This window comes from Octopus bimaculoides, chromosome 18, assembly GCF_001194135.2.
Source record: "Octopus bimaculoides isolate UCB-OBI-ISO-001 chromosome 18, ASM119413v2, whole genome shotgun sequence".
Lineage (NCBI taxonomy): Eukaryota > Metazoa > Mollusca > Cephalopoda > Octopoda > Octopodidae > Octopus > Octopus bimaculoides.
In genome coordinates this window covers 13,205,540-13,214,592 of record NC_068998.1, presented here as the reverse complement: position 1 = coordinate 13,214,592, position 9,053 = coordinate 13,205,540, and the positions used below count along the sequence as shown (strand labels likewise).

General features: G+C 36.8%; 1 protein-coding gene across 2 annotated transcripts in view; it reads left to right on the top strand.

The window, feature by feature from the left end:
- The window catches only part of LOC106874937 (NAD(P)H-hydrate epimerase), an 871,776-nt gene that overhangs the window by 607,467 nt on the left and 255,256 nt on the right, over positions 1-9,053 (top strand). The window lies entirely within an intron of this gene.

Here is a 9,053-nt window from a genome sequence, read left to right as displayed (position 1 = left end):
TCAGTTAAGCCCTTCGTTAAGCATGTCTCAGTTAAGCCCTTCGTTAAGCATGTCTCAGTTAAGCCCTTCGTTAAGCATGTCTCAGTTAAGCCCTTCGTTAAGCATGTCTCAGTTAAGCTCTTCAGTTAAGCATGTCTCAGCCCAACAGCTAAAACAAGTGAAAGAATATTCTTCTGTGACTGACTTCTAAGAAAAAAAAAAAAACTTAAATAACTTAGAGTATTTCATTTGCTGAGAAATATTGTTGTTGATTTTTTATCTTTTTTTTTTTTTGTAATTGTTGCAATTGGAGAAGAAGTGAAAGAAATGGCTTTAAAAGAAAGAATTTGATTGTGGCTGCAAGCGTTTGTATTCTTCTCAAAATAGGATTCCACATCAAAAACATTACACCACCGAAACTTCATGATTGTCATTGACATCATTGTTGTCATTATCGTCATCTTCATTGTCGTCATTGTTGACATTGTTGTCATTGTCAACATTGTTGTCGTCATCCTTGTCGTCGTCGTCATCATTGTTGCCGTCATCCTCACCATTATCATCATCAGTATTCATCATCATCATCATCATCATCATCATCATCATCATCATCATCCTCATCATCTTCATCATCATCATCATCATCATCACCATCATCATCATCATCCTCATCATCTTCATCATCACCATCACCATCATCATCATCATCATCATCAGCAGCAGCAGAAGCATTGTCATTCTCATCCACATCTTCAATGATTTTAATTTTAATTTTTTTTTCACTCTTGAAACGATAAAGAAATTTTTAACTGAATTCAATAAATGAATGAATTGGATTTTCTTTTTCTATTTTACTTTTCATCCACGTGCCTTTTGACATAATCATCATCTTCCTCCTCCCAAATATCACCATCACCACCACCACCATCACTATTGATCAGTCTCATCATCATCATCATCCTTTTCAATATCGTCATCCTCATGATCGTGAAATAGGGAATTAAAAAACAAAAGCGAAACGATTTTTATTTCCAATAACCTCTTCAAGTTTGTTGAAATATAAACAATATTGTGAGTTGGCCTCCAACTCTAAAAGTACTCTTCTTCATAACACAAGGACAAGAGTTCTAATATTACAACAAAATGAATTAAAACATTGATTTCTTTTCCCCCCAAAAAATATTAGTTTTAGTATTTCATTTATGAATATTATAAAGAACAAAACCAAACAACTATCCTTCTAATTAAGAAATTACAAAATGCAGTTGAAATACTTGGTATATGTTTGAAAACTGCAAAAACTTGATAAACTTATTGAGTTAAAAATCGTCCTTGTTGTCACTGTTTAATACACGCTTTTCCATGCTTACATGAGTCAGGTGGAAGTTGTTGAGGCAGATTTTTTTTTAATAGGCTTATAAGAATTGGATGAGATATGACGGCTCGGCCATCTCTCCCCAGTTCTTATATTAATCATTAAAATCCAGAAATACAACAACACGAGGGATAACGGTAACAACAGATCAACAGTTTATTCTAGGTTGGTGTAGAGCCGCTTCGTTCCTGGGTTAACAGGCATGCCGCTAGAATACCAAGGAAGCTTCGACCACACGTCGGGGTCGAGCTGAGAGAGCCTGGCAGAACGTGTTGTCACCACAGCTGCTAGATAGAGAAAAGAGATCGAACGCTATTGCCCTCTCTCCACCTGTTGCATTGCGCATGCGTGCTCGGGTACTTCCGCTGACGGCAAGTCCCTTGCACATGCGCAATGGCACTTCCCAAAATGGCGGCCACATGCGCCACTACAGGCTGGATGCCATTCCTGTCACCAACCTTCACCTGTTTTCAAGCAAGGTAATTTTCCCCCCAATGGCCAGACATATTTTCATGGAAGACCAGAAATGAACAACCTCGCTTGTATGACGATGATGCTTATTTACAACCATCACGTGATGTCTAGACAAACATACACACAAACACACACGAATACATACAAACATACACACACACACACACACACACACACACAATCAAAAATGTTACTCCTCCGTAAGATGGTTGATGTTAGGAAAGGCATCCAACCTTAAAATCTCTGCCAAAATAGACAGTGAAGCCTGGTGGAGTCTTCTGCCTAGCCACCCCTGTCAGACCATCAAAACCCATTGCCAGCATGGAAAACGGCAGTTAAATAATGATGTTGATAATGATGATGATTATGATGATGATGATGATCATCATCATCATCATATATATATATATAGAGAGAGAGAGAGAGATATAGATACCGATACATGTTTCCTTATTGGCCGCACAGGGCTGAACACAGAGGGGACAAAATACAAAGTAAAGCTTTTCTTTTTGGGAAGAGAAAGTTAAAGAAAAAAAGAAAAAGAAAAAATTTTTAAATAAAATAAAATACAAAAAACAAGCGGGAGTAGAAATTCGATCAAAAGGGATTGTGGAGAAAAATAAAATAAAGGGGACCAATCAATAGGGATCGTGTAAGATTGATAGACAGACAGACAGATGTACTGGTATGTGTGTGTGACCTAGTGGCTAGCATGTTGCAATCATGATCATGATTTGTGTTCTTGAGCAAAACACTTCACTCCCCATTGCTCCCATCCACTTAGCTGTGAATAGGCAACCCTTGCCCTGTGATGGACTGGAATTCCATTCAGATGAAATGATGGCCTGCCTGCTTATCTAGTTGAGTGGCATCATTCAAAAGCTACAACAATGTGAGAAAGTGCATTGTGATCAGTAATTTTTTTTTTATTTATGTGTTTCAGCCAAGTGGCTGCGGTCATGCTGGTGCACCAGTATAACATTTGATAGTTTGGTCTATACAGTGATGTGTGTGTGTGTGATGGGCTTCTTTCAGTTTCCATCTACCAAACACACAAGGTTTTAGCCAGCCTGGGGTTATAGTAAGGGACACTTGCCCAAGTGCTACACAATGGGACCGACCCCAAGACCAACTTCTTCTTAACAACACAGTTATGACAGTAACTATGAAGGACATCGACTAACATTTCAATATATGATTTTTTTTTCTCACCTTATGTTTTCAGTCTCATTTTCTCCTTATTTAGATAAGCTGGCTTCTGGTTCTTTATGTTCTGAGTTCAAATCCTGCTGAGGTCATCTTTGCCTTTCATCTATTCAATGTTGAGAAACTATAGTATCAATCAAAGACTGGGGGGTGATGTATTTGAGTAACTCTTTCCCCAAGAAATTTCTAGCCTTGTGTCTCAATTAAAAATAACTTAAATAAACAATTGCAGCGTGGAAGGTGTTTATAAACCATTTAAGAAACACACAAAAACTGTTAGATTCACGTCAACATTTAAATTTAATTTGCCAAAATATTTTCGTCACTTTGAGACCGCGACCTGTTCACTGACAAAATTCCGATGAAAATATTTTGGCAAATTAAATTTAAATGTTGAAGTGAATCTAATGGTTTTTGTGTGTTTCTTAAATGGCTTATAAACACCTTCCATGCTGCAATTGTTTTTGTTCCAGCACATGATCTCAGATCAGGTCGCTTGCTATGCAAGTACATTTCCATAATTTAATTAAAGCAATTACAAATAGCATTTATAAATTTGTGTTGCAAGATTCCTGATGTGAAACCATGCTTTGAAACAGACATGGTTGATTTCAAGATAGTCGTTTTCAATTTTTTTTTTCTTTTGCTTGCCAAATAAACACATGCACAAAATATTCGTTCTTCGCTCATTTGCCACTGTTCTTATTTCAACTCATGCTCATTGTCTGAAAAATCTTTCGTCACACATCAGTGACCTCTTCACCGACTCTTTCTATTCTTGTGTGTGCTCCTGCTCTGCTTAGTCTACAGCGAATGGCAGCTGCCAGCAGGCAACGCATACAAACATGAGTGAGCAAGAGTGGAGTCTGCTGAGGCACAAGGTGGGGTGCAACGACGACAGTGATGGCAAGGGCACTCATGTGTGGATGGACCAGGCAGTGGAGGTACATTGAGAATGGACTAAGTGGAACAGGAGCACACATGAGGATGGAAAGTGTTGATGAAGAGGTCACAGATGGGTGACGAAAGATTTCTGAACAATGGACATGAGTTAAAATAAGAACATTAATAAACAAGTGAAAAACAAATATATAGTGTGTGTGTTTATTTGGCAAGCAAAAAAAAAAAGTAAGAAAATGACTATCCTCAAATACAACAATATAATCACAAATAAATTTTCTTTAAATTTTATAAATAAAGGTGCTTAATAACCCAATAGGATTAGGGGTCAAATCTCAAAGACTTTAGTGGAGTTGACAGGGAATTTTGCTCTGATAGGGAGAATTAAAATAGATGTAAGCATTTTATAAAAACATACAAAATGTGAAGTAAATTAATACAAATTTATTAATATATAAGGTGCAGGAGTGGCTGTGTGGTAAGTAGCTTGCTTAACAACCACATGGTTCCGGGTTCAGTCCCACTGCGTGGCACCTTGGGCAAGTGTCTTCTACTATAGCCTCGGGCCGACCAAAGCCTTGTGAGTGGATTTGGTAGACAGAAACTGAAAGAAGCCCGTCGTATATATATGTATATATATATATATATGTGTGTGTGTGTGTTTGTGTGTCTGTGTTTGTCCCCCCAACATCGCTTGACAACCGATGCTGGTGTGTTTACATCCCCGTAACTTAGCGGTTCGGCAAAAGGAGACCAATAGAATAAGTACTAGGCTTACAAAGAATAAGTCCTGGGGTCGATTTGCTCGACTAAAGGCGGTGCTCCAACATGGCCGCAGTCAACTGACTGAAACAAGTAAAAGAGTATATAAGGGTAATAAATAATAATGTTTACAGTAAGACTGGCGGTGGTGTTGGCAGTGGTGCTGGTGGTGGCAGCAGTGTTGTTGTTGCTAGTGATTTTGGTGAATGTATTTCCCAACAGTAATGGTGGAAAAAAAAAGCTGCTCTTGTTTGGTTCAGTCTGCCCCAAGGAATTAAATTATGAAAAAAAAAAAAAAAAAAAATGGTCGATTATATTCAAAAATCTATTCCTACTTCACAAATGGAGTTCAATATGTTTTTATTTTGTCTGCAACAAAACAATTATTGAATTCACTTATTAGTTTCTCTTGGCATTTACAATTCCAAATATTTGTTAGATTTTTTTTCTCTATCTCAAAAGAGCAAACTGTTGATTGGTTTCATCTGTTATGTATGTAAATCTCTCTAAGATGTAACATTTGCCAGGAAATTACAGCATTGTTCCACGAGAATCAATGGTTTGATATAGCACTTTGAGTTTATCTAAAAAAAATTATGGAAGTCTGTTGTAACACTACCACAGCAATTCAATTTTAGCAATTTACTCAAGCTAAAGAAGAAAAAAATTAGGGTTACTTTCAAATATGGTCTCTTCTTTTAAGTTTCTTTGCTTCAGAGGTTTAACGAAATGATTCTCTGCTCTCCTCCCATACTGACTTAGAACTATCATATGCAACTTTACATTACTACTAGGGATTTTTTAAGTATTTAATTAGGTGTTGAACATTGCCAAGCACAGCTATCTGAAAATATTCAAATGAATCAATGTTTTAGACTCTCTGATCACTGATTTGGAACTAAAATCATTTGATGTACATTTTATTACTATCTCACCACTGGAAAAGTGAAAAACAGCCAAAATAATTTATCATTCAAATTGGGTATATTTTAACCAATTTTTTTGTCAACTTTCCATCAATTAACTGACTTTTCAGCCATTACTAACCAATCAGTACATCTGAGACCATAAGCTCCTTTTGCTCATTCTAGATCACTTTCCTTCATTGTTGCACTGCAAAGGGTATCTAGAGGCACTGCAAGAATATCTAGATGCACTTCAGATGTTAATAAAAAAAATAACACTCACAACACACTAAAATGATCTGCAGGTGACAGCACATTTCTCCTAACTCATCGATTATTTCCTTTCTTCTATCTGAAAAGGGTAATTTTTCATGAAATATTATAGGTTACTAAACAACCTATATAAGGTAATACAATAATAGTAATACAATACCCTTTCTCCTTCGTTTTCATTTTGTGACATTACTTACCTACTTCATCTATTTTTTCACCTGTATTGCCTAAAGGGTTTTTTTTTTTCCAAACATTTATTTAGGAATATAATAATATATAGCTTTAGAAAGTCTATACTAAATTTTGAGCATCTTGAAAAATATGCTAATCATAATTTTGTTAGACACGTTTAATTAATGAAATAAAGTCAGCAATGATTAAAAAATTTTTTTTTCTAGATATTTAACTCTTTAATATACAATTTTTTAAAAATTTATCATATAAAATACACCAGAGTCTTTTCTTGTCTTTTCCTTTTGTTTCATCTCCAGTGCACTACAGAATCAAAAAGATTGAGAATGACTGATCTAGACTTTTTTATTTTTAATGGCCTCTCCACTGATTTCAGTGATAAGCGTCTCATTGTTTGATCAACTCAATAAACTAATTAACAAGTAAAGTGGTTGAGTAATCCACAAACACATGTACAATTACCATGATTGAAGAGAAAGTGTCAAGAACTATTGGTTTCAAATTTTAGCACAAAGCCAACAGTTTTAGGTGAGGAGCAATTCAATGTAATCAATCCCCAGCACTCAACTGGTACTTATTTTATCGACCCCTGAAAAGATGAAAAGCAAAGTCAACCTTGGTGGAATTTGAACTCAGAACATAAAGAGCTGGAAGAAATACTGCTATGCATTTTGTTCAGTGCACTAATGGTTCAGCCAGCTTGCTGTCTTATTGCAAAGAAACATTACTAATATATTTTCATGGTTTTATACTAAAATATTTATGAATAAAGACATGGACAAGGGACAACATACAAAAAGTTATTCAATCAGTTAAGAGTCAGTTACATTAGGAGGAGGTATCCATCTGTATCCATCCATATCAATCCCAGATGTTCTAAATTTTACTGATTGCTAAGGGCAAATGCCTTCACCCAGTTGCTCAGGGCAAATGCCTTCACCCAGTTGCTAAGGGCAAATGCCTTCACCCAGTTGTGTCTGGGCTACAAAGCAACTCAGTATGACATAGTGTGAGACAAGGCTGGACCTTTTGATTGCAGATGCAATCCATTTAATAAGCTTCCTCAAAGTTTCCATCCATCATTCAGATTATGCTGTCAAATGTAATGCTTATTTATTCACATTGTTTTGAATTTATCATACATTATCTTGTCACTTTGAGATGCGGCGAGCTGGCTGAATCGTTAGCATGCCGGGCGAAATGTTTAGCGGTATTTCGTCTGCCGCTACATTCTGAGTTCAAATTCCGCCGAGGTCGACTTTGCCTTTCATCCTTTCGGGGTCGCTTAAATAAGTACCAGTTATGCACTGGGGTCGGTGTCATCGACTTAATCCCTTTGTCTGTCCTTGTTTGTCTCCTCTATGTTTAGCCCCCTGTGGGCAATAAAGAAATGAATAATGTGGTTGTTTATTCTTAGAATGACATTGTAGGGTGGGTATGGTTTATTATTGTTTATAATTTGAAATACACATATACGGGGACACCAAAATCCACTAAGTGCTTAGGGATTCTATAGGTCTTAATCATCATCATCATCATCATCATCATCAACGTTATCATCATTGTCATCCTCTTTATCATTATTGCCATCATCAACATCTCATTAAGACAGTGATGAAGTTCCTACATGGACACTTGACCAGCTAGAAAGAGCAGAAAAAAATTTGTCTTGAACTACACCTTGCTGTCTTAAAAGAGAAGCAATGGACGCATTAAACAATATACAAAATGGTGGGATGGTCATGAATGGAATGTCTTTGATCATGGATCTACTCAATCAAGGAGTTGAGGTATAGATGGTGGGCTGATTCCAGGAGAACAAGTATACTGACTGTGACTGCGGCACCCCAAAGGGGCCCAGATTAATATGTAGGGTCTTACTGATTGGATGAAGTTGTGATGGTTGCGTTGTTCTCATTGTGTCGATCTATTTTGGCAAGTTGGAAAATAACTGGAATGAGAATAACTATGGACTCTTATTTTTATCAACGTTGGTTGTGTGACAAAAATCAGTGAAAGGCAGGGTAACTTAATGGTGGCAGCTGATGAAGGATATGTTCTCTATGTGGCCTGCTTGTTTTTTGTACCTTGTTTATCATTTTGTCTATGTTTATTTGCAACGTCATGTACCCAGATATGTATCTATATGTACATGTAGATGAAGGTACGTACATATATATGCATTTACTCATATATTGTTTGTATAACTTGTCTCATAGTTTACTTCCTATTACAAGCTTCTGCAATCCTTCTAACATCCACAGATTGCTAATTATTTAATCATCATGAAAAAGAAGGAAAGAAAGAAAGAGAAAGAAAGAAAAGAAGAGAGGAAGAAAGGGTGAGAGATAGGAACCCAAGATCAGGCGAGATGAAAAATGGGGGGGAAAATGGTGATGCATAAAGGAAAAGAAATTTTGCATAATTCTTGATATTTCGATGAAATTTGGAATTCTTTGAATATTTCCATGAGTAAATGTTTCTGTTTGGTTTCATATTCTAAACAGACATAGAATCAATCCTCTGAATTTACCGAGATTGTGCCCTTCAGCGGCATTATTTACAGAAGACATACTTTTGGAAAATAAATATGAAAAGACTATTCAACAGGAATGCAAAAATTTAACTTCCTAAACACACTTGTAATTAATTAGTAAGTGGTGGTGATGATGATGATGATGATGATGATGGTCGTGGTGGTAGTGGTTGTGGTTGTGATAGTGGCGGTGATGATGATGATGGTGGTGGTGGTGGTACTGATGACTACAATGATAATGTTGTTGGTGGTGGTGGTGATAATTTTGGTAGCAGCAGTGGTGATGAAGATGGTGCTGTTGTTGTTGTTGTTGTTGTTGTTGTTGTTGGTGGTGGTGGTGGTGGTGGTGGTGGTGGTGGTGCTGCTGCTGCTGCTGGTGCTAGTGCTGGTGGTGGTAGTGGTAGTGCTGGTGGTGGTGATGCTGATGGTGGTGGCAGTGGCAGCGGTGGTG